This window comes from Puma concolor, chromosome C1 (genome assembly GCF_028749965.1).
Source record: "Puma concolor isolate L17-30 chromosome C1, mPumCon1.1.hap2, whole genome shotgun sequence".
NCBI classification, from domain to species: domain Eukaryota; kingdom Metazoa; phylum Chordata; class Mammalia; order Carnivora; family Felidae; genus Puma; species Puma concolor.
The window spans coordinates 44,955,581-44,980,960 of record NC_141674.1 but is presented as its reverse complement, the minus strand read 5'-3'; the positions used below and the strand labels follow the sequence as shown (position 1 = coordinate 44,980,960).

Sequence of the window (25,380 nt, the reverse complement as noted above, 5' to 3'; positions counted from 1 at the left end):
GCTCATAAGGTGGGGCCCTAGTCCAATCAGATTGGTGTTCCTTTAAGAAGAGGAAGAGACACCAGAGATCTCTGTGTATGTGTGGGAACACAGAGAAGAGGGCATGTGAGGACACAATGAGACTGCAGCTGTCTGTAAGCCAGGAAGAGAGGTCTCACCTGAATCCAGGCCTGAAAGCATCTTGGACTTCAGCCTCCAGAACTGTGAGAAAATAAACTCCTGTCGTGTTAGCCACCCAGTCTGTGACATTTTGTTATGGTGGCCTAAGTAAACCAACGCAGACAGCCTATTGGCTCAAGAATGTTAACTTCCGTAAGGTCTACTCTGTGTTAATCCCATTAGATGTGACATTTTTTTTACTTAAAAATATTTTTTTTATCTGTAAAAGTTCTATTTCACTGGTTTTTTCATACCTTTCATTTCAATATTTATTGTATCCTTGTTTCCCTTTAAAGACTTGAACATATTTATAGTTATTATAAAGTTCTTATCTGTTCATTCCATTATCTGGGTCATTTCTGGGTATGTTTCTATTGGCTTTTTTCTCTTTTGTTCATCTCAATTTCCTGCTTCTTTACATGTCTAATTGGATCATGGGCATTGTTGTGTGCTGGGTTTTGTTGTCTTCCTCTGAAGAGTGTTAGGCTTTGTTCTGGCAGGCATCTACGTTACTTGTGAATCCACTTCATCCTTTCAGGAATGTTTCAAGCTTTATAGAGTAGGCTTTATTGAGGACTAGTTTAAGTACTTCTAATAGGGGGTGACCCTTCTGGTGTTTACCGAATGCCTTGGGGGTTCAGTGAGATCTCTCTACTCTGGTTACAGACATCTCTGAGTGCTACAAGCTTTGGAAATAGTCCTATTTATTGCTTCTCTAGTCATCCTTTTCTTGGCTTTATAGAGATGCCCCTATGCATGTGCAGCTCAATATTCAGCAACAGACTCAAGAGGATGTGCAGATATCCGGAGCTTTTCCTCTGCATAGTTTCCTCCTCTCTGGTACTCTGCTCTGCAAATTCCAGCAAAGTCTACCTCCCTGAACTCTGATCTCTGACTCCTCAACTCAGCGAGACTGCCATGGTGCATTAATTTCAGACAGAGCAGACTTCAAAGCAAGGAAAGTTATCACAGACCAAAAAGGGCATTATGTAACGATAAAGGAGCCAATGCCCCCAAAAGACATAACGACATGACTGCTAATTTTACAGAAATGGAGGCAAGAAAAATTGATTTAATGGAATAATGACATACAAATTTATGAATTACATATGTCTTAGTTTTTTCACGCCTCCAAACATGGGCTCACCAACAGAACACTCAGATATGTTCACTAATAATTAAATCCAGTCATCTTTTATACTTTGCCAACTTTCACTCATTGAAAAACTACATTTTAAATGTAGTTTTAGGAGCGCCTGGGCCGTTGAGTCGGTTGGGTGTCTGGCTCTTGATTTTAGCTCAGGTCATGGTCTCACAGTTCATGGGATCAAGCCCCACATCAGGCTCTGTGCTGACAGCACAGAGACTGCTTGAGAGTCCCTCCGTCCCTCTTTCTCTGCCCCTCCCCTGCTCTCTGGCTCTCTGTCTCACCCTCAAAATAAATAAAATTATTTAAAAAATAAAAACTAAATGTAGTTTTAAGACTACATATAAAAACAGCAATTTAACATTTTTTAAAAACTTGTTATCGCGACATGTAATAGTTTATTGGGTCGATTGGTGAGCTTTAAATATTTAGATATATGGGATACAGGTTTCATTTCAACTCAAGTTCCAAGCCCTGCAAGTGTCCAGGCCCTGCACTTGCCATTAGACATTCTACTGCCTCCAGGTTAAATAGTCTCTGCTTTGCCGGGAGCCACTGTCTCTACCTGTGACAGACACTGACGCCCCACCCTGCTTCTGCAAGAGCGTGGCCTCCCTCATGGTCCTGGAGGACTCCTAGCTCCTTCATCCCTTGCTAGTGGTGCTGGGATTCAGATTCACTCCCTCGATCCCACCACGGATATTGGCTGCTCCAGAACCAGCTTATCTCAGTGTTGCAACTGCCATTACCGTCACCGGTGAAGTTGGAGGTTCCAGTTCCGGCTGGGGCGTGCACTGCCTCTCCATGGCCGAGGGCAGCTTACTATTCTCTAAGCCCCTGTATTAGTTTTCTGCAGCTGCTGTAACAAATGACCACAAAGCTTGATGGTTTTAAAACAAAGAAATGTATTTCCTCACAGTTCTGGAGGCCAGAAATCTGAAATCATTGTCATTGGACCAAGCTCAAGGTGTAAGCAGGACCACGTTCCCTCCAGAGGCCCTAGGGGAAAATGTGTTCCTTGCCTCTCCCAGCGTCTCGTGGCTGTCGGTATTCCTTGACACGCGGCTGCATGACTCCAACCTCTGCCTCCTAAACGCATTGCCTCCTCCCTTTCCATGTGTCCTCAGATCTCCCTCTGCCTGCCTCTTAAAAGGGTACATGTTATTGAATTTAAGGCCCACCCAGATAATCCAGGACAACCTCTCCATCTCAACAGCCTTAACCTAATCACAGCTGCAAAAATTCTTTCCAAATAAGATACCATCTCCAGGTTTCGGGAATTAGGACCTACTATCGTTGGGGGCCATTCTTCAGCCCACTTTACCCCCCTATCCTCGTTCCCACCACCATCAATGTCGTCTCAGCCCTCCTTCCCCAACTCAAAGCCTGGAGCCAAAACCTTTCGGACCCAATTCAAAGTTTCACTCGTGTTCTGTCCCAGAATTAATGATTCCCAGAATGACTAATCACGAAATCAATTCTTGTCTTCAAAAGAAAAACCTACCCTGCCCACCAGAATGTGGCCTTGTCTTTAGTTCCAAAAACCAAAATAACAAAATAACTTAATTTTGTACAACCAAACCTTGGGAAATAAATGAGTCTTATCCACGTGTACTTTGTTCGAAATCCTTTGTCATAATTCTACATTATAAAAACCATTTGGGTTTTTTTTTAATTTTATTTTTTATTTTTTAAAATTTACCTCCAAATTAGCATATAGCGCAACAATGATTTCAGGAGTAGATTTCTTAATGCCCCTTACCCATTTAGCCCATCCCCCTTCCCACAACCCTATCAGTAACCCTCAGTTTGTTCTCCATATTTATGAGTCTCTTCTGTTTTGTCCCTCTCCCTGTTTTTATATTATTTTCATTTCCCTTGCCTTATGTTCATCTGTTTTGTCTCTTAAAATCCTCATATGAGTGAAGTCATATGATACTTGTCTTTCTCTGACTGGCTAATTTTGCTTAGCATAATACCCTCCAGTTCCATCCATGTAGTTGCAAATGGCAAGATTTCATTCTTTTTGATTGCCGAATAATACTCCATTGTATATATGTACCACATCTTCTTTATCCACTCCTCCATCGATGGACATTTGGGCTCTTTCCATACTTTGGCTATTGTTGACAGTGCTGCTATGAACATTGGGATGCCTGCGTCTCTTAGAAACGCATACCCATAAGCTGTGGATAAATGCCTAGTAGTGCAATTGCTGGGTCGTAGGGTAGTTCTATTTTGAGTTTTTTGAGGAGCCTCCATACTGTTTTCCTCCTGTGAGTGCCCTCATGTGCTACTACATAGGGGTACTTTGTCGACTGGCATCATAAGGCTGACACTACTGACCGTCTTCCACACTCATCACCCCACCTCCTCAAGGGGCCCCCCTTTTTAAAGCCATATTCTACCATATTTGAGGTCCTAATAATCGCACTTAAGAGCAACAGAGTAGATGGAAGGAAGTGAAGCTGGACTGTAATCCCAACTGTCTCGTTAATGAACGGAGTAGCCCGAGAAGCATCACTTCCCGTCCCCCCTCTCCGCCCCCCCCCCCCAGGCCTGCTTTGGCTCACTGGTCAAGTCGGGACACAGGCACGGATCACTCAGTGCCCTCAGGGGACTGACAGACACCAGGTAGATGAAGGGACCACGTGCAAAACAAAGAGCTGTGCAAACACTAGCCGTTTCCCTCACTGATAACTCTGTAGAATGGGTATTATCATCACCATAAGACGGGGGATATTATTTCTAATATAAATCATTGTCTTTTTTAAAACGAAAGAGGCTCGAGGCGACTGTGGGTGGCTCAGCTGGCTGAGGGTCTTGTCTCTTGATTTTGATTCAGGCCATGATCCCACGGTCATGGGATCAAGCCCCGCATCGGGCTCCACGCTGAGCATAGAGCCTGCCTAGGACTGTTTCTCTCTCTCCCTCTGCCCCTCTCCTCCGCTCACGCTTGCTCGCTCTCTCTCTCTCTCTCTCAAATAAATAAATGAAAAATTAAGAATAAAATAAAAGATGGGGCGCCTGGGTGGCGCAGTCGGTTAAGCGCCCGACTTCAGCCAGGTCACGATCTCGCGGTCCGCGAGTTCGAGCCCCGCGTCGGGCTCTGGGCTGATGGCTCAGAGCCTGGAGCCTGTTTCCGATTCTGTGTCTCCCTCTCTCTCTCTGCCCCTCCCCCGTTCATGCCCTGTCTCTCTCTGTCCCAAAAATAAATGTTGAAAAAAAAAATTTAAAAAAAAAAGAATAAAATAAAAGAGCCTAGAGACATGCTGCCCCAAATCACACCTTGCTAGTAAAATCACATTTCAGTCTCTGGCAGATAGAAACAGGCATACTTTTTCCTTTCATCATAGGAAGATTCTGCTATGTCTAATCCTCTGTGCGTAACCTAAGTGCTACACACATTAGAACTCTGTGTCACATACAAAAACACAGGCTGTGAATGAGGACCTACAAGGACACACGTTTTTTAAATTTGTTTTCCATTCACAGATCCTCTTTGGCCAGCATCCCGATTGCCACATATTCACTGATGACCTAAGAAGAGCAGTAAAAATAACAATAGTATTTATCACTGTGTTAACAATGGCTCTCATTTATTGAACAGTTACTCTGTGCTGAGGACACCACGGCAAGAGAGGAAGGAGATGTGGCTTAGCTACATTGTTTTGAACCTAGTGACTACATTGTAGGCTGTCCACAAAGACCCCCAAACAACTCAGGGAATAAAGCGTAACAACTCTAGAACATAAAGATGCTAGGTATTTGTACTCATCACCCAGGATTTTTCAGGATGGAGCTGTGGTCAGCGGGCAAAGGTTTATAGGCGACAGCTCCCTCACCTAAAAGGAAAGGAAAGAGAAGTTTCTATGCGAGAATTTAAAACACAGAGCCCCTTGCTCTCAGCCTAGTGGGTGAGATACCTCACGCTTGTTCTCTTTTCCCTGCCTTGGTAAATGAAGCGTTATTGTAACTAACACATTGTAAGGAAATACTCACTTATAGGGAAATGAGGTTTGAAATACTAGAAAACTAAGTTAAACTTTATATAGACTGTAAACCCTTATTTTTATTTTTTTCCAGTCTGGTGTTATTAATTTGCTTAAAGACTCTGTGGCATGTTTTATACAAGGAAAACCCTCACCCTGGCTATCACTCTTGTGCTATTCAGAATACTTCCCAGCTATTCATCAAGAGGGTTAGGCAGACGATTGTTAATTTGTTTGTTTGTTTCATCATCTCCAGCATTTGGAGAACTTCTTGATGTTTACAAAGCACATTCCCACTCAGGCTCTCAGCTCAACTTCATACAACAGATGAGGACAGTGAAATTTAGGGAGGTCACGGGACTTGTCCAAAGTTGCACACTTAGTAAGAATTGGAGCCGGGATTCCAACCTTTCAACCGCCCCCAAATCTCCTATGACTAACGAGAAGCAAATCATCTTACTAAGACCTGCTGGGTTCAATGGGAATTTTTCAGGGACAATAGTCTAAGGAGGCACCAGAATCATGAGCATGATGAGGCAGGGGCAGCCCCAAAAGAAATGAGCACAGGACGCTCTGGGATTTGAAGCCTTCCACCGGTTCGAAGCCCAGCTCTGTCTTTGGTAACAGTCACACTGCTTGCACGGGTGTGATTCTTATGTGTCTCATCCTTTCTGTCTCACTCGGATGTTAGTGGCACGAGGACAGAGCCGGTCATTCTTATTCACCATGGAATCCTCAGCAACTCAGCCCAGGGCCTGGCACAGAGCAGATGTTCACAAATTACGTCTTGAATATGTTTCTCCATCAAAGCAAGCTGCCGCTTCCCTCTGGGCTCTGCTTAGTCATTCGCAGAATGGCATAAGCCCGTTTAAGGGCTAGTAAGGCTTAAGGTAAAAAAAAAAAAAAAAAGAAATGTTAGCTTCCCACTAAAGGGCAGTTCCCCCGCCTGCCTTTCTCGGTGGCTCGCCATCACACGGGTCCCGTCCTGGGATGGAATTCTCTGGAAGGCAGACAGTGATCCACATGGGAGTGGACGTTTGGGTGGTGCTGCTGTTTCTGAGCTGCAGAGCCACAGTATGACACAGAGATGAAAAATGGCCTTGCTCCTAAGACCTGAAAGCAACATCTCTCACTTTTAATGTTCTGCCAACGAAAATCTCCGCGTCTTTAAAGGACTGGGTGTTCCCCTCATATTGCCCCACTTAGCATTTGTGCTTTTTAAGGGAATAAACATTTCTGTTTGCTGGACAAAAGCAAAAGGAGATTCGGTAAATACACAACCCGTTTGATCAACACAGTTCACGCAAAGCTCCAAGCTGATTGCTCAAGATAGATGTGTCATGGACAAAAAACACAGCGTTCGGATCCTCCCCGACTGGGCTCCCCTCTATCCGTCCAATGTGAAACGGCGACAGACTGGGACGGAAGAGCCTAGGCTGTAGTGTCAGACCTAAAGTCAACCCCAGTTAACCATGTTGGGGCACACACTTCTCTCTATTAGTCAGGGCTTCCTCAGAGCAAATGAACCCATGAGATATATGTGGAGAAACTCAGAGAGATCTATTTTAAGGCATCGCCCCTCCTGGCTGTGGAGGCTGGCAAGTCTGAAATCCACAGAGCAGGTGGGCAGGCGGGCAGGCTGGAAATTCAGCTAACAGTTGATATTGCCGCTGAGTCTAAAGGCATTCTGGAGGCAGAATCCCTTCCTCCATGGGGGACCTCAGTCCTTTTTCACCTGGCCTTCAACTGATCACGTAAGGCCCACCCTATTATGAAGAGTAATCTGCTTTACTCCAAGTTGACTGATAGAAATGTTAATCGCGTCTGAAAAATACCTTTATTACATCCAGACTGACGGCAGACCAAACAACTGCGCTTGTAGCCTGACGAGGTGGACACATCAAATCAATCTTCGTGCTCTTCAGGCCTCGATTTCCTCATCCACGTACGACGTCCCTGCAAAGTACTTAGAAAAGCGCCCGGCTTATCGCAGGTCCTGGACAAATGCCGTGTGAAGGAACCGTCCAGTTCTATAAATATCAGTGGGGCCTCTACTGGGCGCCAGGTGCTGTTCCAGCCCCTGGAGATGCAGAGAGGAACAGGACCTTGACCTTGAGGAGGTTACCACCTAGGGAGGCAAATGCAGGTGGCAGCTACCTACCACGGGTGACATGAGTGTCCAGATGTCCAGAGAAGATGGACCCACCACAGCTGAGAGAGACAGGGAAGGCCCCTTGGGGAAGGTGACCTCTGAACTGAATCGAAAAACCTTAGCAGCATCCAGAAAGTGAGAAAAGGCGGTCCGGGCAGCAATAAGACCACAGCCAGAGGCTTAGAAACCTGAAATGGCACAGTGCATGTGAGAACCGCAGCTACAAGGGTGAGCTTGAGTGGCAGGGGGCAGGGGGGAGATGAAGCTGGAAATGGCAGTGAGGCCAGATCGTGAGGAACCTTGGCACCACAAAAAGGTGTGTTAGTGGCCCTACGGCTGCCTTAACAAATTAACACAAACTCGGTGGCTGGAGCGGACAGAAACGTGTTCTCTCACGGCTCTGGAGGCCGGAAGTCTGAAATCAAGGTGCTGGCAGGCTCAGCCCCTCCTGGAGGCTCTGAGGGAGGATGGGTTCCGTGCCTCTCGCCTGCGAAGGTTTCACTCCTACCCCTGCCTCCAGCTTCACATGGTGCTCTCCCTGCGTGTGTGTGTGTGTGTGTGTGTGTGTGTGTGTGTCCAAATTTCCCTCTTATAAGGACACCAGTCATGGCATTAGCCGCCCCCTCCCAACTCCAGTATGACCTCATTTTAACATGATATCAGCAAAGACTCTCTTTCCAAAGAAGGTCACATCCACAGGTACTAGGGGTTAAGACAAGAACATACCTTTGGGGGACCCACAATTCAATCTATGATACAAGGTAATGAGAGAGACAGTAAGAGTTTTAGTTAGGAAGCTCTTCCGGGCTCTGACAGAAAGGGGAGCTAAGACTAGAGGTCCCGTCCTGTGGTTCTGTTGCTTTGGTCACCAGGAAGTTCAGCGTAAAAAGTGTAACAGGTGCGCTGATGCATCTTTTTTTGTGGAGGGGCAGGGGGACACGTGTACAGGGCATTACAGTTGTATTTCATTTATGAGCAGTATTTCTAACTGCCTCTTTTTTTTATCCTTTTATATCAGTCGGAGTCCTAACAGGAAACAAATGGAACACTCAAATTAGGGTGATTCAAGAAGGGTTTATTTACAATGGGACACTTGCAGGGGCATGGGCTGGAGGTAGGGGAAGGACACAGTGGCCAGAGACTAGTTAGTCACAGCGGGTTCCAGGGGATGAAGCAGTCACCTGTCTAGAAAGAGAGTGTCTTGCTGAGGTCACCTTGAGAAGAGATGACCTCCTTTGTGGCAGGGACGTGGCCCACTCATGTCCTCCCCTCCCTCTCCCTCTGACCTCCTGAGGGCAACCCCCATGGCCAAACCCAATGAGGATCGAGAGGCAGTCCCCACAGGTCGGCGCCCCAGGGCGGACAGCAGGATGGAGAAGGGTGCCGAGAGGGTCCGAGGGGACAAGCAGGAACAAGTTTTATTTTCCCTCCATCCTGGTTGCCTCATTTATTTTTCATACTCTTTATGTTTGGGTCAGCTATCCCAAACCTTTCCTTTTTAGGCTAAAAAGGGCAATGACGGTCCAAAGAAAACGGGAAATGGAGGCAGCATCTCCTGTCCCCTTCACCAAGGGGCTTTTCGTCCTGAGCAGTTTGCAAACCATGTGTCACCGTCGGGTCACCCTGCACAGTCACAGAACGCTGACCCACCCCAGCATCAGAGCCCTTCGCGGACATGCTTCTGGCCACTCATCGAGTTACGTAAACTCCCAGCCAGCTCCCCATCTCCAGGGCTTTCCGAGGACATACTTGAGGCAAGAGTCATCCCGGCACGGAGTGCTTGTGACAGATGTTGCAGACTGCCACGCGGACGGGGCCCAGATGGAGTGCTGGAGGGGGCGGAGTGAGCCCTGGGAGGGTCCACGGGCTCTTCGTCTCACATGGAGAACACATCAAATCATTCCGTGCACATGCTGAGAAGCTCATCTTTCCTCCCTGAGCCCCAGCACACTTCAGGAGTCTGCAGACACAGGCACAGATGTCGGAACCAGAGGGGACCCTTGAGACCACCTAGCGCAAGCCCTTTGTAATATAGACACACAGACGAAGGGCCAGAGAGGACAGGGTAACAATGTGGCAGCTAGGGTTTGTCCATGATCTTCCAGCCAGTGCGCTCCGTGCTAAGGTCCTTCGTTCGTACTGCTACTCATCAGGGATGACCGCGGACCTGTCACATGCCAAACAATGGAGACACGCATGAGGACAGGCTGGCATTACCCTGTCTTCAGGGAGTCTACAGGATGATAGTCTGTCCACCACGATTGCTAATCCTTCCCTCTACCCTGCAGGGTCCGGGCAGGTCGTGGAGACCAAAGGGATCCAAGCAAACACGGCTCCCTTTTAAGAACCGAAAGAGTAGGGGCGCCTGGGTGGCTCAGTCAGTTAAGTGGCCGACTTCGGCTCAGGTCACGATCTCGCGGTCTGTGGGTTCAAGCCCCGCGTCGGGCTCTGTGCTGACCACTCAGAGCCTGGAGCCTGTTTCAGATTCTGTGCCTCCCTCTCTCTCTGACCCTCCCCCGTTCATGCTCTGTCTCTCTCTGTCTCAAAAATAAATAAAAAACGTTTAAAAAATTTAAAAAAAAGAAAAGAACCAAAAGAGTAAAGAAAAGGAGGTTGCCCTGTGCGAGTTAACTACCAACAACTCATAGCGCATCACGGAGATGTGGACAGTCACAGAAGGAGGTGGAAAAGGCCTCCAGACCTGGAGGCCTGGATTGTAACCGGCGCACGTTATTGTTGTTTCTAAAGGAACAGGTTGTGTCCACGTGCAGGGTTTGGGTCAGGCATGGAGACAGAGAAAATGGGTAACGGAAGCTTTGTTTAGGAAAAGGTCAGCAGCTTTGTTTAGGAGAGGCCTCAGCCCTCTTACAGGCTTTCTCCCTGTTTTTAATTGAATGAAAGAGGAACAAAAGCCTGTTTTCCTTGACCTTGGGGAAACTTGGATTTTCTCTTCCAATCAGTCTTCTGACAACCAGTTGACTCCAACAACTGAACGAGATGGGACTCAGCATTGGGCCGGCGCACGTCTCTGACCCACATTGTTTTATGACGCAGGCTCCCTTTAGAAGGGCTGTCGCCCGAGGAATCGCGTGTTGTACGGGAGGGAAGGGTGTGGACTTCTAGTAGGGAAAGACGGCGTCCTGGTGTCAGGCAAGCCTACCTTGAGCCCTGGCTTCACCAGTGAAAACTGTGACTTCTGGAACAAGCCTCTTATCTGTTAGGAGCCTCCGTTCTGTCATCTATATAATGGGGATGATTATACTCCTTACCGGAGGTCTGTGTTGTTGGTAGCACTCGATAATATGATCAAAAATCTTTAAATGCCTTCAGTCATTGTCAGTGTCAACAGATAGGCACTTACACTGCTCACTGGTTCATAACAGAAAGGTGATGGAGGCTTTTGCTGGATAACATTATTTTAAGCCAACTTTCTCTTACGTTTCTTTTCTGATCACAATGGAAAAAAAGGAGAAAATACAACAAAGAATAACATGTTTAAATCCACAATCCCACAGTCCACATGTAACACTGTGAACACACTGGTATATTTCAGGTTTTTTTCCGTGTGTGTGTGTGTGTGTGTGTGTGTGTGTGTGTATAGAGGGAGAAAGACAAATGGCACATAAATGAAATTATACTTTACGTATATGACCATTTCCACAGAAAATGGTTCTATGATGTTCTATCTAGGCACACACCATAATTTACAAAACCGTTCCCTTATTGTCAGGCTTTGGAATTTACCCAAGATTTTTGCTCTTGTCACGCATGCGATAATGAAATTCTTTATGTAGAAATCTTTTCCACACCTCTCCTAATTTCCTTAGAAGATGATTCGCTCGGCAAAATTTTTGAACCAAAGCATATAAACTTCTTTAAGTCTGTAACACACTTTGTCAAGTTAACCTCCAATAGGTTTATACTAAATCACCCCACCTTCCGCAGAATGTGAACACCCGCATTTAAAATTCTTCACTTCATAGGTGAAAGTGTTATGCCCAGAATTCGTGATCCCCAAAGACCACCAGGGAGCCGAGTCCGATGCAAAAGCAAAGAGCCTTTATTTGAGCTAGCTCGAGCTCAATCTCCTTCCTGCACCGACGTAGCGGTGAGATACCGGGGAGAGAGAGCGAGTTTCAAAAGCACAAAGGTTTTATAGGGGTCTAGGGGCAGTTGGTGAGGTAATGGCTGTGGCCTCGGCCGATTGGCTGGGGAAGGGTCGTGGCCTCGGCCGATTGGCTGGGGAAGGGTCGTGGCCTCGGCCGATTGGCTGGGGAAGGGTCGTGGCCTCGGCCGATTGGCTGGGGAAGAGTCGTGGCCTCGGCTGATTGGCTGGGGAAGGGTCGTGGCCTCGGCCGATTGGCTGGGGATGGGGAAGGGTCGTGGCCTCGGCCGATTGGCTGGGGAAGGGTCGAGGCCTCGGCTGATTGGCTGGGGAAGGGCAGGAGTCCTGTTATGCAGGTCGCAGGGTGTGTTTTGATCGGGAAGTTTGAACAGGTGAGCAGGAGGTTACTCAAGGGGAGGAGGCATGGTCTGAGGTTTCTGCGATTTTCCCGGAAAGGGGCCACGTTGGGGACATAGTCACTCAAGGTGGAGGACTCAGAACGAGATGGAGTCTGCCGGCGTAGGTCCGCCCTTTCAAAAGCATTGTTCTGTTTTCACTGCTTTGATTACTCGTAAGCTTGATGGCCGTTGTTGGTTCTTTTTCTAGGAACGATGTGTACACCTTCGACCCCCTTTTTCTGCTATTTCTGTTGATTTTCTTGTCACTACGTATGAGCTCTTCATATCATAAAGCTATTTTTGAAAGTCATGGCAATGGCAAATAAATTCCAGAGCCTGTCGTTTGCCTTTTAACTTTTAACCTTTTGCCGTATGTAAGTTTTCAATTTTATGCAGTTTGAAATTTTAAATTTTTTTTAATGGTTATCTTTATTTTTGAGACAGAGAGAGACAGAGCATGAGTGGGGGAGGGGCAGGGAGAGAGGGAGACACAGAATTCGAAGCAGGCTCCAGGCTCCGAGCTGTCAGCACAGAGCCCCACATGGGGCTCGAACTTGTCAACCGCAAGATCATGACCCAAGCTGAAGTCAGACGCTCAACCGACTGAGCCACCCAGGCGCCCCTGTAGTTTGACATTTTAATATAACTTATAACCACCTCTGCTCTTCTGTATACAACCCATTCCAGATCCACACTCTTAAACCTCACAGCACTCAAGAAAACTCAGTAGAGCTAGCTTCTATACTGAAACCAATAGTAGAAAGCATATCAGGGGCGCCTGGGTGGCTCGGTCGGTTAAGCGTCTGACTTTGGGGTCAGGTCATGATCTCGCGGTCCGTGAGTTTGAGCCCCGGGTCGGGCTCTGTGCTGACAGCTCAGGGCCTGGAGCCTGTTTTGGACTCTGTGTCACCCTCGCTCTCTGCCCCTCCCCCGCTTGTGCTCTGTCTCTCTCAATAATGAATGAACGTTTAAAAAAAATTTAAAAAAAAGAGAGAGCGTATTATACGATCCTGTATGTTGACGATTTGCCGAAACTGGTTTTGTGGGTACCCAGAGGTTTCCCACGCGATTTTCTCTTTCTGTGCATGTTTTTAAATTTCCCATAAGAAAAGTCTAGGACATTATTTTGTGGTCTTGCCTCTTCAGGCACACAAGGCCTTATCTGATTTATGCTCGACCGCCTTTCAAGCTTCGTGGACATAAATTCCTAACTTGCGGCCTTACGCACACTTTGGAATTCCTGTAAGCCTTAGCTACCTCCTTTACTAAAGAACAAAACAAAGAAGTAAAACTATACCAAACGTGTCAGATTGTTGAAAGGAAGAAATAATGCAGATCTAGTAAAGAATTATGGTTCCTGGCACACAGTAGGTGCTCAATACACGTTTTCCTTTATTATTCTTAATTATTATGACTACTGCTATTCCAATTTCTATATGTCAGACTTTCTTCTGCGAGAATCAAAAGCTGATCCTGGCTGATCTTAAGTAGAAGCGCAGTTTATTTCAAAGATACTGGGGAGAGAGAGAGAACGAGTTGATGGGAAGCTCCAGACTGATGCCGGGAAGCCCGGCATCAGGAGGAAACTGCTGGGGCAGCTGCAGCCCTGCTGAGGACAAGTGGCGATTGTCCCCCTGCAGTCCCCCTGCACGGCGCCGCGTCTGCACCAGAGCCAGGCGCCCCACCACTGCACCTGCCAGCCCCATGTTTCTGAGGGGGCTCTGCTTCCTCAAGGTGCTCCTTTCAGTGGGCCTGAGGAGCCAGACTGTCTCCTCCTTAACTGCCCTCTCCTCCTGAGAGCCATGCAGTCTCCTCTTTAACTGCCCACGATTATCACAAGAACAGGAGTCTCACCCAAGGAGGCTCTCCCTTCATGGGAGGGTGCCTGCCCGCTGTATAAAGAGGTTAACCCAGAGACTCTTCAGCGGCTCTCCTGGGCAAGCAGTCCAGGGTCTCTGGGTGATGCTTACTCCTCTCCTGGCTCTATTGCCATTCTCTTAATGCTAGACCTGGGGACAAAACCGTAAAGGCCGCCACCACCATGGCCCGTAAGCAACACAAGGGAACAGGGGAAGGAGAGGGGGATTTGTTATAGGACAACATGCTAACACATCGTGACACGAGAGTTAGAAAGAGAGACTTAAACATTACGTTCGTTCTGCTCTGAAGTCTTGACTTCTCGGAGTGACCCAAGCCAAACACTAAATCTTCACTCCTGAGGGACCTGAGCCACTGGTGGTCTGACCGGTACAGAGATTTCGTAGTCTTTCTTTATCTATGACTCTTAAACATTAAAATAAAGGGGGAAAAAAAATGTTGAAGACTCCACAGAGGAACTTCTTGATTCTAGATATACCTCTCCCTGTCCAATGTTGTTAGCAGAAACCCCATTTCTCCCTTTGTTGCTCAGGATTAAACACGCTAGAAAGCACCAGAACCTCTTTTTTGGCCTATTCATCAATGGCATGAAGGAGCCTGAGAATAACCAGGTGGCAGGCAGTTCAGATTCCTGCTAAACATGAGCAAAAACCAGAGTCGCCAGGATGAAAATTAAAATCTCATTAGTGTGGTCATTAAGCATGGCTGTCTTGGGAAGTCCTGTCTGGGGAGACGGCGACCCTAGCAATTCGAACATGACTGAGCCCAATTCCAGGCCGCTGAGCATAAAATTTGGCGTTCTGGGGTGGCTAGAGTCTCTCCCTTTCAATCCTGGCTACTTTGCACCACTGAGTTCCAAAGGGTGCACGTTACCATGGAAAATGCTCTGGAAAGACCTGCTTGATTGGGGGAATATGGAGTAAGCAAATATGTTGGACCACCACGCCCTTACCTACTAACCTCATACAGAAAAGTGGTCCAGGTGGAACACAGGTCAGCGGATGCTGCTGTAGAGAATCCAGATTTGAGAACAGAAAGAATCTCATCTCCCCTGGTAACTGCATGGCATTGTTCTGAGAACCGGATTAAGTAAGAGATGCAAAGCGTGTGTCACATAGCCGATACTCAGTGAACATGGAAAGGTGTTCCCTCTGTATTTCCAACCCAAGCTAGACGGTGAGTAGGGCTGTGCGTTAATGTAGCCCTTTTGCAGGTTAGAAAGCTGGTGATGGGAAAGGATAGATTACCTGTTAAAGAGAACACAGCTAGGAAGTGGGAGCGGGCAGTGGCAGCAAATGACCTTGGCCTTCTGGTTTCATTCCCAATTCATGAGACTCGCCGCTTCCCAAGACACACAGCCCCAGTCTGGTCTCCATCACCCCGCAAACCAACATTTCACAAATACTGAGTCACGGCTTCCCCTCCTCTTAGGCTGCACAGGAATCGCAACACACTCCAAATCACGGGATTGGCAGACCCTACCCTCTTCTGGGGCCCCTGCTGGGAATGCACGAGGCTGGGACTGCCAGGAACCGAGAGGGTAGGTAAGGCGTCTGCTCCCATGGAGTGACCCGACCTTCGCGAGCCGGAGGGATCCACGCCGCTGCCAAGGATCACATCAGAAAGATAATATTTGAAGAGTGAAAGGTTCTCTGAAGTATGCAAAACCCTTCAAGTGAGTAAGCGCCTGAAGCTCTGGAGGCATGACTCACGCCGGAAGGGCCAGAACGTGAGCTGCAGAGAGCGGGTAAAATAGGTCACAGGATGGCAGAGCGTCAGAGATGGAAGGGATCGGGGAGCTTATCTATCGCTTTGGCAATGACCAAAGTGTGCTTCCAAGTGGAAGACTGACTCTTCTGAGACCACATACAAAGGCGAAGCACTAGGACCTGAACCCAGGTTTTCTCATTCATTCGTTTATGCATGCATGCGTTCATTCATTCAGTATTTTTTTGAGCACGTACTATGGGCTGCATGGGGAAGATTAAGTACTGAGAATATAGCCGTGAAAACAAGCAGTTTTCTGTCTTCCCAAAGCTGACTTTCTAGAGGGAAGGAGAGACAATTCAGCATTCAACTGTGGGCAATGATGAGCAGGGCTGTGATGAGGAGGGAGGCTCAGGGAGCTCTGGAGGCATAGAGGAGGGTGGTCTCATCCTGTCTGCAGGGTCAAGAAAGGCCTCCCGGGGCGCCTGGGTGGCTCATTCGGTTAAGCATCCCACTCTTGATTTCGACTCAGGTCATCATCTCACAGTTCGTGAGATCGAGCCCGGCATCAGGCTCCTCGCGGACAATGCGGGGCCTGCTTGGAATTCTCTGTCTCCCCCTGAAGACCAAAGATGCATTCATTAAGTGAAAGGGGATTAGCTGGAAGGAAGGAGAACATTCTAGGCAGGGGGAGATCTCTACATACCAGACACAGTACTAGACCCTTGTTTTAAAGCAGCGCATGTGATACAGGTGTCCCACACTCAACAACAGCCTGGAGTGCTAGGCGGGCACAAAAAGGGACCATCTACCGGCAAGAGGAGGTGACATCTGGTCTCGATCTTTTAAAAAAAAATTTTTGAGGGGGGGTGCCTGGGTGGCTCAGTCGGTTGAGCATCCGACTTCGGCTCAGGTCATGATCTCGTGGTTCATGAGTTCGAGCCCCGCGTCGGGCTCTGGGCTGACGGCTCAGAGCCTGGAGCCTGCTTCGGATTCTGTGTCTCCCTCTCTCTGTGCCCGTCCCCGCTCATGCTCTGTCTCTCTCTCCCTCAAGAATAAATAAAACATTTAAAAAAATTAAACAAAAATTTTTTAATGGTTATTTCTTTTTGAAGGAGAGAGAGAGAGAGAGAGCCAGAGCACGAGCAGGGAAGGGGCAGGAGCAGAGAGAGAGACCTAGAATCTGAAGCAGACTCCAGGCTCTGGGCCGTCATCGTAGATAGAGCCTGACGCGGGGCTCAAGCTCACGAACCGTGCGATCATGACCTGAGCCGAAGCCGGACGCTCAACCAACTGAGCCACCCAGGCGCCCCACCTGGTCTGGATCGTAAAGGAGGAACAGGACTTCAAGTCCAAGGCTATGGAGACTGTGTGGGGAAAGGCATAGAAGAAGAGCCTGCGACCGTTAGTTCCTGCATTGGAAATGACCGTTCCGGACAAGGTCAGTTAATGTTTGTCAAACGCTAGACCCCAGTACTAATTTGAATCAGTGGGGTTCAGAGAAGCACAGGGGGCTTTCCTGGTTTCCAGCGGCTGTCAGTGACAGAGCAGGTGCAGAGGCCAAGTGGCCGGTGGCCGCGAGTTCCCGGTGGCCCCCCAAAGCTGAGGACCCTAAGTGGGTGACGAAATAGTCTGAAGGAGCCCAGTCTCTCAGCTCATTAATTTTACTCTGGTAACAGCATAAACAGAGCAGGCAAACTTGATGCCCGATAGAAGAGCAAGAATTCCTAACGTCCCATCCCGGTGCACAGATTAAACAGACACACGAAAGAAAGCAGTGCTAAAAATAACAGCCTCCGCGGCGAAAATCATCAGGGTGGAGCCTTGGTCAAAGGGAACAGAGACACCTCGCTTCTCGTTTATCACGTCTCCGCTGACCGCAAGGACTAAAATGAGAGGGCTCAACTGATCCCCACCTTCCCCTTTGGGGTTGGGGACTGTGAGCCTGGGCAGCCCCTAAACCCCCCGCCTCCAGAAGGAGTTTCCAGAAGCAGGTCGGGCTGCCAGAGCGTCATCTTGTGGCACATTCCTACGTGTCAACTTCAGTGTCAGAACCTGTACGGGCTGCGCCTGGTCCCCGCCAGTAGTGGGATGCTGAAAATCTCAAACTTGAAAACCTTCTCTGGATTTGTTGGCATGCTGAGATCGCCGTGTGTTTTTGAAGTTGAATGCAGTACTTATCACGCAGTACTTATCACACTGAAGGATTTGGTTTTAGTTTAGTTTAGTTCAGTTTTTTTTTTTTTTTTTTTTAACTCAAGTTAGCTAACGAACAGTGTAGCCTTGGCTTCAGGAGTAGAACCCAGTGATTCATCTCTTACCTATGACACCCAGGGCTCATCCCAACAAGTGCCCTTCTTAATGCCTGTCACCCATTTGCCCATCCGCCCACCCACCTCCCTTCCAGCAACCCTCAGTTTGTTCTCTGTACTTAAGGGTCTGTTATGGTTTGCCTCCCTCTCCGTTTTTATTTTTCCTTCCCTTCTTCCCTTAGGTCCATCTGCTGTGTTTCTCAAATTCCACATATGAGGGAAGTCATAGGATATTCGTCTTTCTCTGACTGACTTATTTTGTGTAGCATAATGCCTTCCAGCTCCATCCGCGTTGTTGCAAATGGCAAGATTTCAGTCTTTTTCATCACTGAGTAGTATTCCATTGCATATATTATAAAATTTTTTTTTTCAACGTTTATTTATTTTTGGGACAGAGAGAGACAGAGCATGAACGGGGGAGGGGCAGAGAGAGAGGGAGACACAGAATCGGAAACAGGCTCCAGGCTCCGAGCCATCAGCCCAGAGCCTGACGCGGGGCTCGAACTCACGGACCACGAGATCGTGACCTGGCTGAAGTCGGACGCTTAACCGACTGCGCCACCCAGGCGCCCCATTGCATATATTATATACACCACATCTTCTTGGTCTATTCATCAGTCGATGGGCATTCAGGATCTTTCCATAATTTGGCTACTGTTGATAGCGCTGCTGTAAACATTGGGGTGCAGGCACCCCTTCCAATCAGCATTCCTATATCCCTTGGATAGATACCTAGGAGTGCAATTGCTGGGCCGTAAGGCAGTTCTGTTCTTAATTTCTTGAGGAACCTCCATGCTCTTTTCCAGTTTGCGTTCCCACCAACAGTGCAAAAGTGTTTCCCTGTCTTCACATCCTCACTGTTGTTTCCTGAGTTGTTCATTTTAGCCATTCTGCCAGCTGTGAGGTGATATCTCACCGTGGTTTTGATTTGTACTTCCCTGATGATGAGTGGTGTTGAGCATCTTTTCATGTGTCTGTTGGTCATCTGGATGTCTTCTTTGGAAAAGGGTCTATTCGTGTCTTCACTGGATTATTTGTTTTTTTGGTGTTGACTTTGGCCAGTTCTTCATAGATTTTGGATACTACGCCTTTAACTGACGGGTCGTTTGCAAGTATCTTCTCCCATTCCGTCAGTGCCTTTTAGTTTTGTTGATTGTTTCCTTGACTGTGCAAAAGCTTTTTATCTTGATGAAGTCCCAATGGTTCATTTTTGCTTTTGTTTCCCTTGCCTCTGGAGACATGTCTAGTAAGAAGTTGCTGTGGCCAACGTCAAAGGGGCTGTTGCCTGTTTTCTCGTCTAGGATTTTGATGGTTTCCTGTCTTACATTTAGGTCTTTCATCCATTTTGAGTTTATTTGTGTGTATGGTGTAAGAAAGTGGCCCAGGTTCATTCTCCTGCACGTCGCTGTCCAGTTTTCCCAGCACCGTTTGCTGAAGAGACTGTCTTTTTTCCATCGGATGCTCTTGCCTGCTTTGTCAAAGATTAGTTGGCCGTTTATTTGTGGGTCCATTTCTGGGTCCTCTATTTCTGGGTTCCACTGATTGATGTGCCTTTTCTTGTGCCAGTACCATACTGTCTTGATGATTACAGCTTTGTAATACACTTTGAAGTCCAGAATTGTGATGCCTCCAGCTTTGATTTCCTTTGTCAACATTACTTTGGTTATTTGGGGTCTTTTCCGGTTCCGTACAAATTTTAAAATTGCTTTAGTTTTAAATAAAAATGTGTATTTAATAACTACTAAGACTTGTTGAACACTGAATTCAGTTGATGTAGACACAGCATTGCTAATGTTTGTAACGACCCTGCAAGTTTTACACATAGGCCTAGAGAGGCGTAGTAAGGGGTCCAAAAGCCTGTGGTCCTTCCAGCAGGCAGTGCCAGCCAAGGGAACGGGCAGACGGACTGCAGCCTGAGACATGAGGGGTTGTCTGGGCAGTTGGCATAAGAGGTACTGAACGGGGAGCAGTGAGGGATGCACCCGGAGAGATGGGGACCTACTCTCAGGCTACATGCCCTGCAGCAGATGTTACAGGGACCACAAAGGAGCTCACAGACTCCAAGGAGAGAGGCAAGGAGCCAAGTAAGCCAGCCTCGAGGTTGAGGCTAAGGGGGGGCCTTCTGGGAAGAACAAGCAAGCCCTTCTTTCCGAGCCCGGCAGATCCCACGACATCGATGACTGGCGGAAGTAGCATCGCCTGATCAGACTGTGTCATAACCCTGTCTTCTCGTCCCACGGGTCATCGCTCTTTTACCCTCTCCGGGGAGAGGTCCCAAACTTAAACAGCCTGATACCAGGAAAGCGGGTTTGTGGTCCTGCAGCTCTGACCACAGCCTCCAGGTCAGTGGGGACTTGCGTCCGCTCCCTGGTTCTGCAGTCACCACTTCGGCGTACTCAGCCTCTGGGTTTACATTTCTGCGTCGGTAGCTGAGTAGACAGAACCTCTCAGTCTGGGAAGTCGGGGGAAGGGCAGAGCGGCTTGTCCCGGGGCCGGCAGCCAGTGCTCGCTAACCCGTGGAAAGTGACCATTAAAACTGTAGAACTCAGGGGCGCCTGGGTGGCTCAGTCAGTTAAGCGTCTAACTTTGGCTCAGGTCATGATCTCGCAGTTTGTGAGTTCAAGCCCTGCGTCGGGCTCTGTGCTGGCAGCTCAGAGCCTGGAGCCTGTTTCAGATTCTGTGTCTCCCTCTCTCTCTGCCCCTCCCCTGCTCATGCTATCTCTCTGTCTCTCAAAAATAAATAAACGTTAAAAAAACAAAAAACTGTAGAACTCAGAGTCTGCCCAGAGCCCTGTGTGAGAATCACAGTTTGCTCCTGAAGAAGATTAATCCATTCACTTGCATATTCCATCCCCTATGGTTCTTCAAGCCCCCTGTTGACCTGGGGACAAGGCAAGTGACAAGGCAAGCATTGGTCACAGTCCCTGTCCTCACGTTTTTCTCAGCTCCCTCCTTCCCTTCGAGCAGAGGTTAGCGGCTTCCCGCCTCCTGCCCCACGAACCCCCCGCTTCCCCTGGCTCACCTCAACTGAGAACTTCCCATGTACGAGGTGCAGCGATCTATGCTGAGAGCCTTCCGCCGTTTATCCTAATTCTCCTTCACTACAACCATGAGGTAGATGTTATTGTTAGCCCATTTTACAGATAAGAAAACGGAGGCACACCTTTTCATTCGTTGGGTAAATACAAACAGGAAACGGGTTCAAAGCACAGAAGAGTCTTCTGAGGAAACAAGAAAAGGGAATGAATGAACATTTATTGAATGTCTACTACACGTCAAGAACCGTATGTTTCCCAAATGTTACCTCACGCAATCCTTCCAACAAAGCTGGGAAGTGGGTTTTGATTTCTCAGTTTTTCCAAATGTGCCAGAGATTCCGCGACAAATAAGCCTCCTCCCCATGGTATTGACAAGTCTAGTTGTGGAGAAAAACAATCAATCCATCAGGCAATTCATTAATTAGACCTGAGCAAGCCCAGAGAAGAAGTATGCAGGAGATGGGGACAGAGAGTGGCAGTGGGGTAGTCAGGGAAGCCTTCTCTGAGGCGGCGACCCTCGATGAGCTCAGACCTGAATGCAGTGAGACAGCAAGTCATCTAGTGTCTAGGTGGAGAGCTGTCCTCACCAGGACACTTGTCATTACATTTCCATCTCCCACACAACAGGACCTTCGTAATCCAGCCCCGCTCAGGGATCTATTCTACAGCAGGATTGGCTGTCAGATTATTCTCAACCCCAGGCTCGCTGCCTCAGGCTGCTTAAAACAGATTGTCTAAAGGCTTCTGGAACCTTCTAGACTATCAGAAGTGCACGCCACGGTCACTGCAGGGGTGTGTGTGTGTGTGTGTGTGTGTGTGTGTGTGTGTGTGTAGGCTGCAGTATTTCATGGCGGGAGCTCCAAAGATCTTTGGTGCCTGCCTTATTAGGGTCTCTGACAGCCAACTGGCTACCCAACCACTGCAGAACCCCCTCCAGGACCCTGGAAACCATCTCCCCCAGCCACCCCACTAAGGTCCTCGAACAGGGTGAGAAACATTCTACAAGGCGTCTGATGGACAGCCTGCAGCGGGTTGGATGCTCCTTGAGGTTAGGGTCCACGTCTTACTTATTTCTGCATCCCACTGTGCCCAGTTCCAACCCTGGCATCCAGTAGGTATCTAATAAGTGTCTGTTGAATGGAATTGAAAACGCACCCTGACACAAACCAAATTAGCCTCTCTAGAAACCCGTCCTTTTTAGTCTGTTGAGGACCATATAACAAAATTCTTCTTCCACACATCAACTCTTTGGGGAAAAAGAACAGGGATGGGGTGGAAATTAAATATTTATTGAGCACTTATTAAGTGTCAGGCCTAAATGGTTTCCAAATGTGGCTTCATCTAATCCTCCTGACAACTCTGTGAAGTAGCTGTTGTTTTTCCTTTTCACGGATGCAGAAATAAATGTCAAAAGCCCCTAGTCACATTTATGAGCTGTGTGCCTTTGGGGATGCTTCTAGTCTCTCCAGCCCTGCAATCTTTTCCATTCATCACTCTGCCTCATAGGGATTTGAAGAGAGCAACTGTGCCCCTTTGAGTCTTTTCTTTCTCATCCCCAGGCTATACCTCGCCCGTTACTGTCAGTGTCTCTCCTGGTCAAGAGCACAGGCTCTGGAACTGGAACAACCCGGATGTGTCCCCAGCTGTGACACCTGGTGCGCAAGTGACTTACCCTCACTGAGTGTTGCTTTTCTATCCGTGTGACACAGGAATGCTTGCAGCACCACCCCTCGGAGTTGTTGTAGATGAAATAAAATAGTAAAGGCAAACACGTGTCTCATAGTACACAGTAGGTCCTCAAAAGATGCTCTTGTGATGGTTTTGAGCTCCCCCCTCCACCTTTCACCGGAACTCATGCCAGTGTGCTAATGTCCCGACTCACATTCTGTGACATTCAGAGTGGGACATTATCTTTGTTTTCCAGGGAACACCGTCATCTGCCCCGCCAGCCCAGATCCTGCCTCTCGGGGTTAAGTAAGGACCTGGAGCGTGTGAACAGGACCAAGGTCATGCCATTTCCAGGAACCCAGGCAGGCTGTGCCGATAAGTAACTTAGGAGCTGATGATAAATAAACTGTTTACTCTGAGTGAAGGAAGAAAGGCAATCATCAGAGCTAAGCAGTGGGATTTTGATTACATTAACTGTTTCAGAGCAACTGTCAGGAAAACCTTCTTCATCCCCGGGGGGGGGGGGGGTGTTGGGGGGGGGTGGTTAGTAGCTACAGCACCCAGGAACAGATCACTGTCCCTGGCGTACTTTCTTAAAGTCCCAGAGGCACATGTTTTTCACATAAAATGTTTCTAAAACCGGAATTCATCTGCTAATCAATGCGCAATAATAATCCATTAAAACGGTGTCTAAGCTTCCTTCCTCTGAAGAGCTATAGTTACGTCGGTGGTGAACATCAGGACAGAGGGGGCCAGGGGTGCCTGGGTGGCTCGGTCGGCGAAGCGTCCGGCTTCGACTCAGGTCATGATTTCGCGGTTCGTGAGTTCAAGCCGCACGTCGGGCTCTGTGCTGACGGCTCAGAGCCTGGAGCCTGCTTCATATTCTATGTCTCCTCCTCTCTCTGCCCCTCCCCTGCTCATGCTCTGTCTCTCTCTGTCTCCCAATAACAAATAAACGTTAAAAAAAAAAAAAAAAAAGTATGGGGCGCCTGGGTGGCGCAGTCAGTTAAGCATCCGACTTCAGCCAGGTCACGATCTCGCGGTCCGTGAGTTCGAGCCCCGCGTCAGGCTCTGGGCTGATGGCTCGGAGCCTGGAGCCTGTTTCCGATTCTGTGTCTCCCTCTCTCTCTGCCCCTCCCCCGTTCATGCTCTGTCTCTCTCTGTCCCAAAAATAAATAAACGTTGAAAAAAAAGTATAGAGGAGGCCACCATGGAAGGAGCACCTATCATGTGCTAGACCCAAACCTAGATGCTAGATACGTCCATTTTCATTTCTTTCATTTCTTTTCTTTTAGCATTTTTTTTCACTCTATAAAAAATAATCACCATTGAAGAAAACTTTAAAAATACAAGCAGCTCAGGTATCCCCAAGTTCCCCAGCCTAAAGGGTAGTCTAAAGAGCCCCTTCAGGACCTACCGGGCCATAACACAACAGAAACTTCAATTTGCATAATTATAGGAGCAAAAGCAAAGTCCGCTCACGTCACTAGGAGGTGCTTCCGAGGATCCCAGGTTAGCTTATGTTCTCTGGGTAGCCGCTCTCCCTACACACGTCTGCTCCCAGCTTCTCTGCCCTTCATTTCTTTTTTTTTTTTTTTTTTAATTTTTTTTTTCAACGTTTTTATTTATTTTTGGGACAGAGAGAAACAGAGCATGAACGGGGGAGGGGCAGAGAGAGAGGGAGACACAGAATCGGAAACAGGCTCCAGGCTCCGAGCCATCAGCCCAGAGCCCGACGCGGGGCTCGAACTCACGGACCGCGAGATCGTGACCTGGCTGAAGTCGGACGCTTAACCGACTGCGCCACCCAGGCGCCCCTTTGCCCTTCATTTCTGCCCATCCCAACTTCCCCAAGGTGTCATCACATCTTCCCACGTATAGACACCTAGACATCGACTTTTCCTGAATTCTCCAAAGCGCGGGTGACACTAGACCCCAGTGCTTAGCCAACAGTCTCAAGTCTTAAGTGCATCACAAGGGTGCTGCAACACAGGAAAGTAAATGAACGAACAGATACCAGCTAACGCCAACCCCAAAGACCAACAGTCCCTGCGCAAGGGACCGCCAAAGCAGTCCGAGCTCACCTCATAACAGAGAACTCCCCGTCGGCTCCCCTCCCCCAGATTTCAGGACCCAGGCCTCACCCCCCGGGCTCTGCCGACCGAGCCCAAAACTTGCTATTAGGTTAATTAAGGTAACACTAGCTGCTGTAACAGCAAAATCTGGAAACTTGGGAGGCCTAAACGAATAGTGGAGTCCACTCTTCTAAGCTCCAGTCAGTGGGAGGGCAGAGCCCCCGGAACTCTGCTCCTCGTGGTCATTCAAGGATCCAGACTCACAAAGGAACTGCCATTCTCTACACGTGGCTGCCATTTTGCCCTGGTTCCAACATCCGGCCCGCCAACAGGGGAAGAGAGGGAATCATGTGTAGAAGTTTTTGTGGGCCAAGCCTACAAGCGGCAAGTGAAATTTCCACCCACGGCCCATTGGCTAGAACATATGGCTGTATACCTCATGGCAAGTAAGGCTGAGAAATGGGCTCACTAGCGTGTGCCCACCAGTGAAAGGAAGCAGATTTGTTACATAAGTAGTCACGCCCTGCCACAGGCACTAACATGATTTACTCTGTGCCCAAGGAGATAACATCTCCCAGTCGGTCATGCAGAACAATTTAGCACCTACTGCCTTTGCTTCAGCCTCTCCCTGCACACTAGCTCCAGGCTAGGCCTCCCCATAACCCAAATGCTGTTCAAATGTCTTTCCTAAACAATAAAGAGATCTCCCTCAAAAACCTCCATTCGAGCGTCAACCCTAAAATTCGTAT

The 25,380-nt window shown here is 48.2% G+C and overlaps 1 long non-coding RNA gene across 1 annotated transcript; it reads right to left on the bottom strand.

The window, feature by feature from the left end:
• Positions 1-4,854: 4,854 nt before the first annotated feature.
• Positions 4,855-6,456, bottom strand: LOC147578034 (uncharacterized). The gene is made up of 2 exons (XR_015254177.1): positions 6,024-6,456; positions 4,855-5,151 (listed from the first exon to the last, which is right to left on the bottom strand). It is a non-coding gene; the product is annotated as an uncharacterized LOC147578034 (long non-coding RNA).
• Between the last annotated feature and the right edge of the window lie 18,924 nt (positions 6,457-25,380).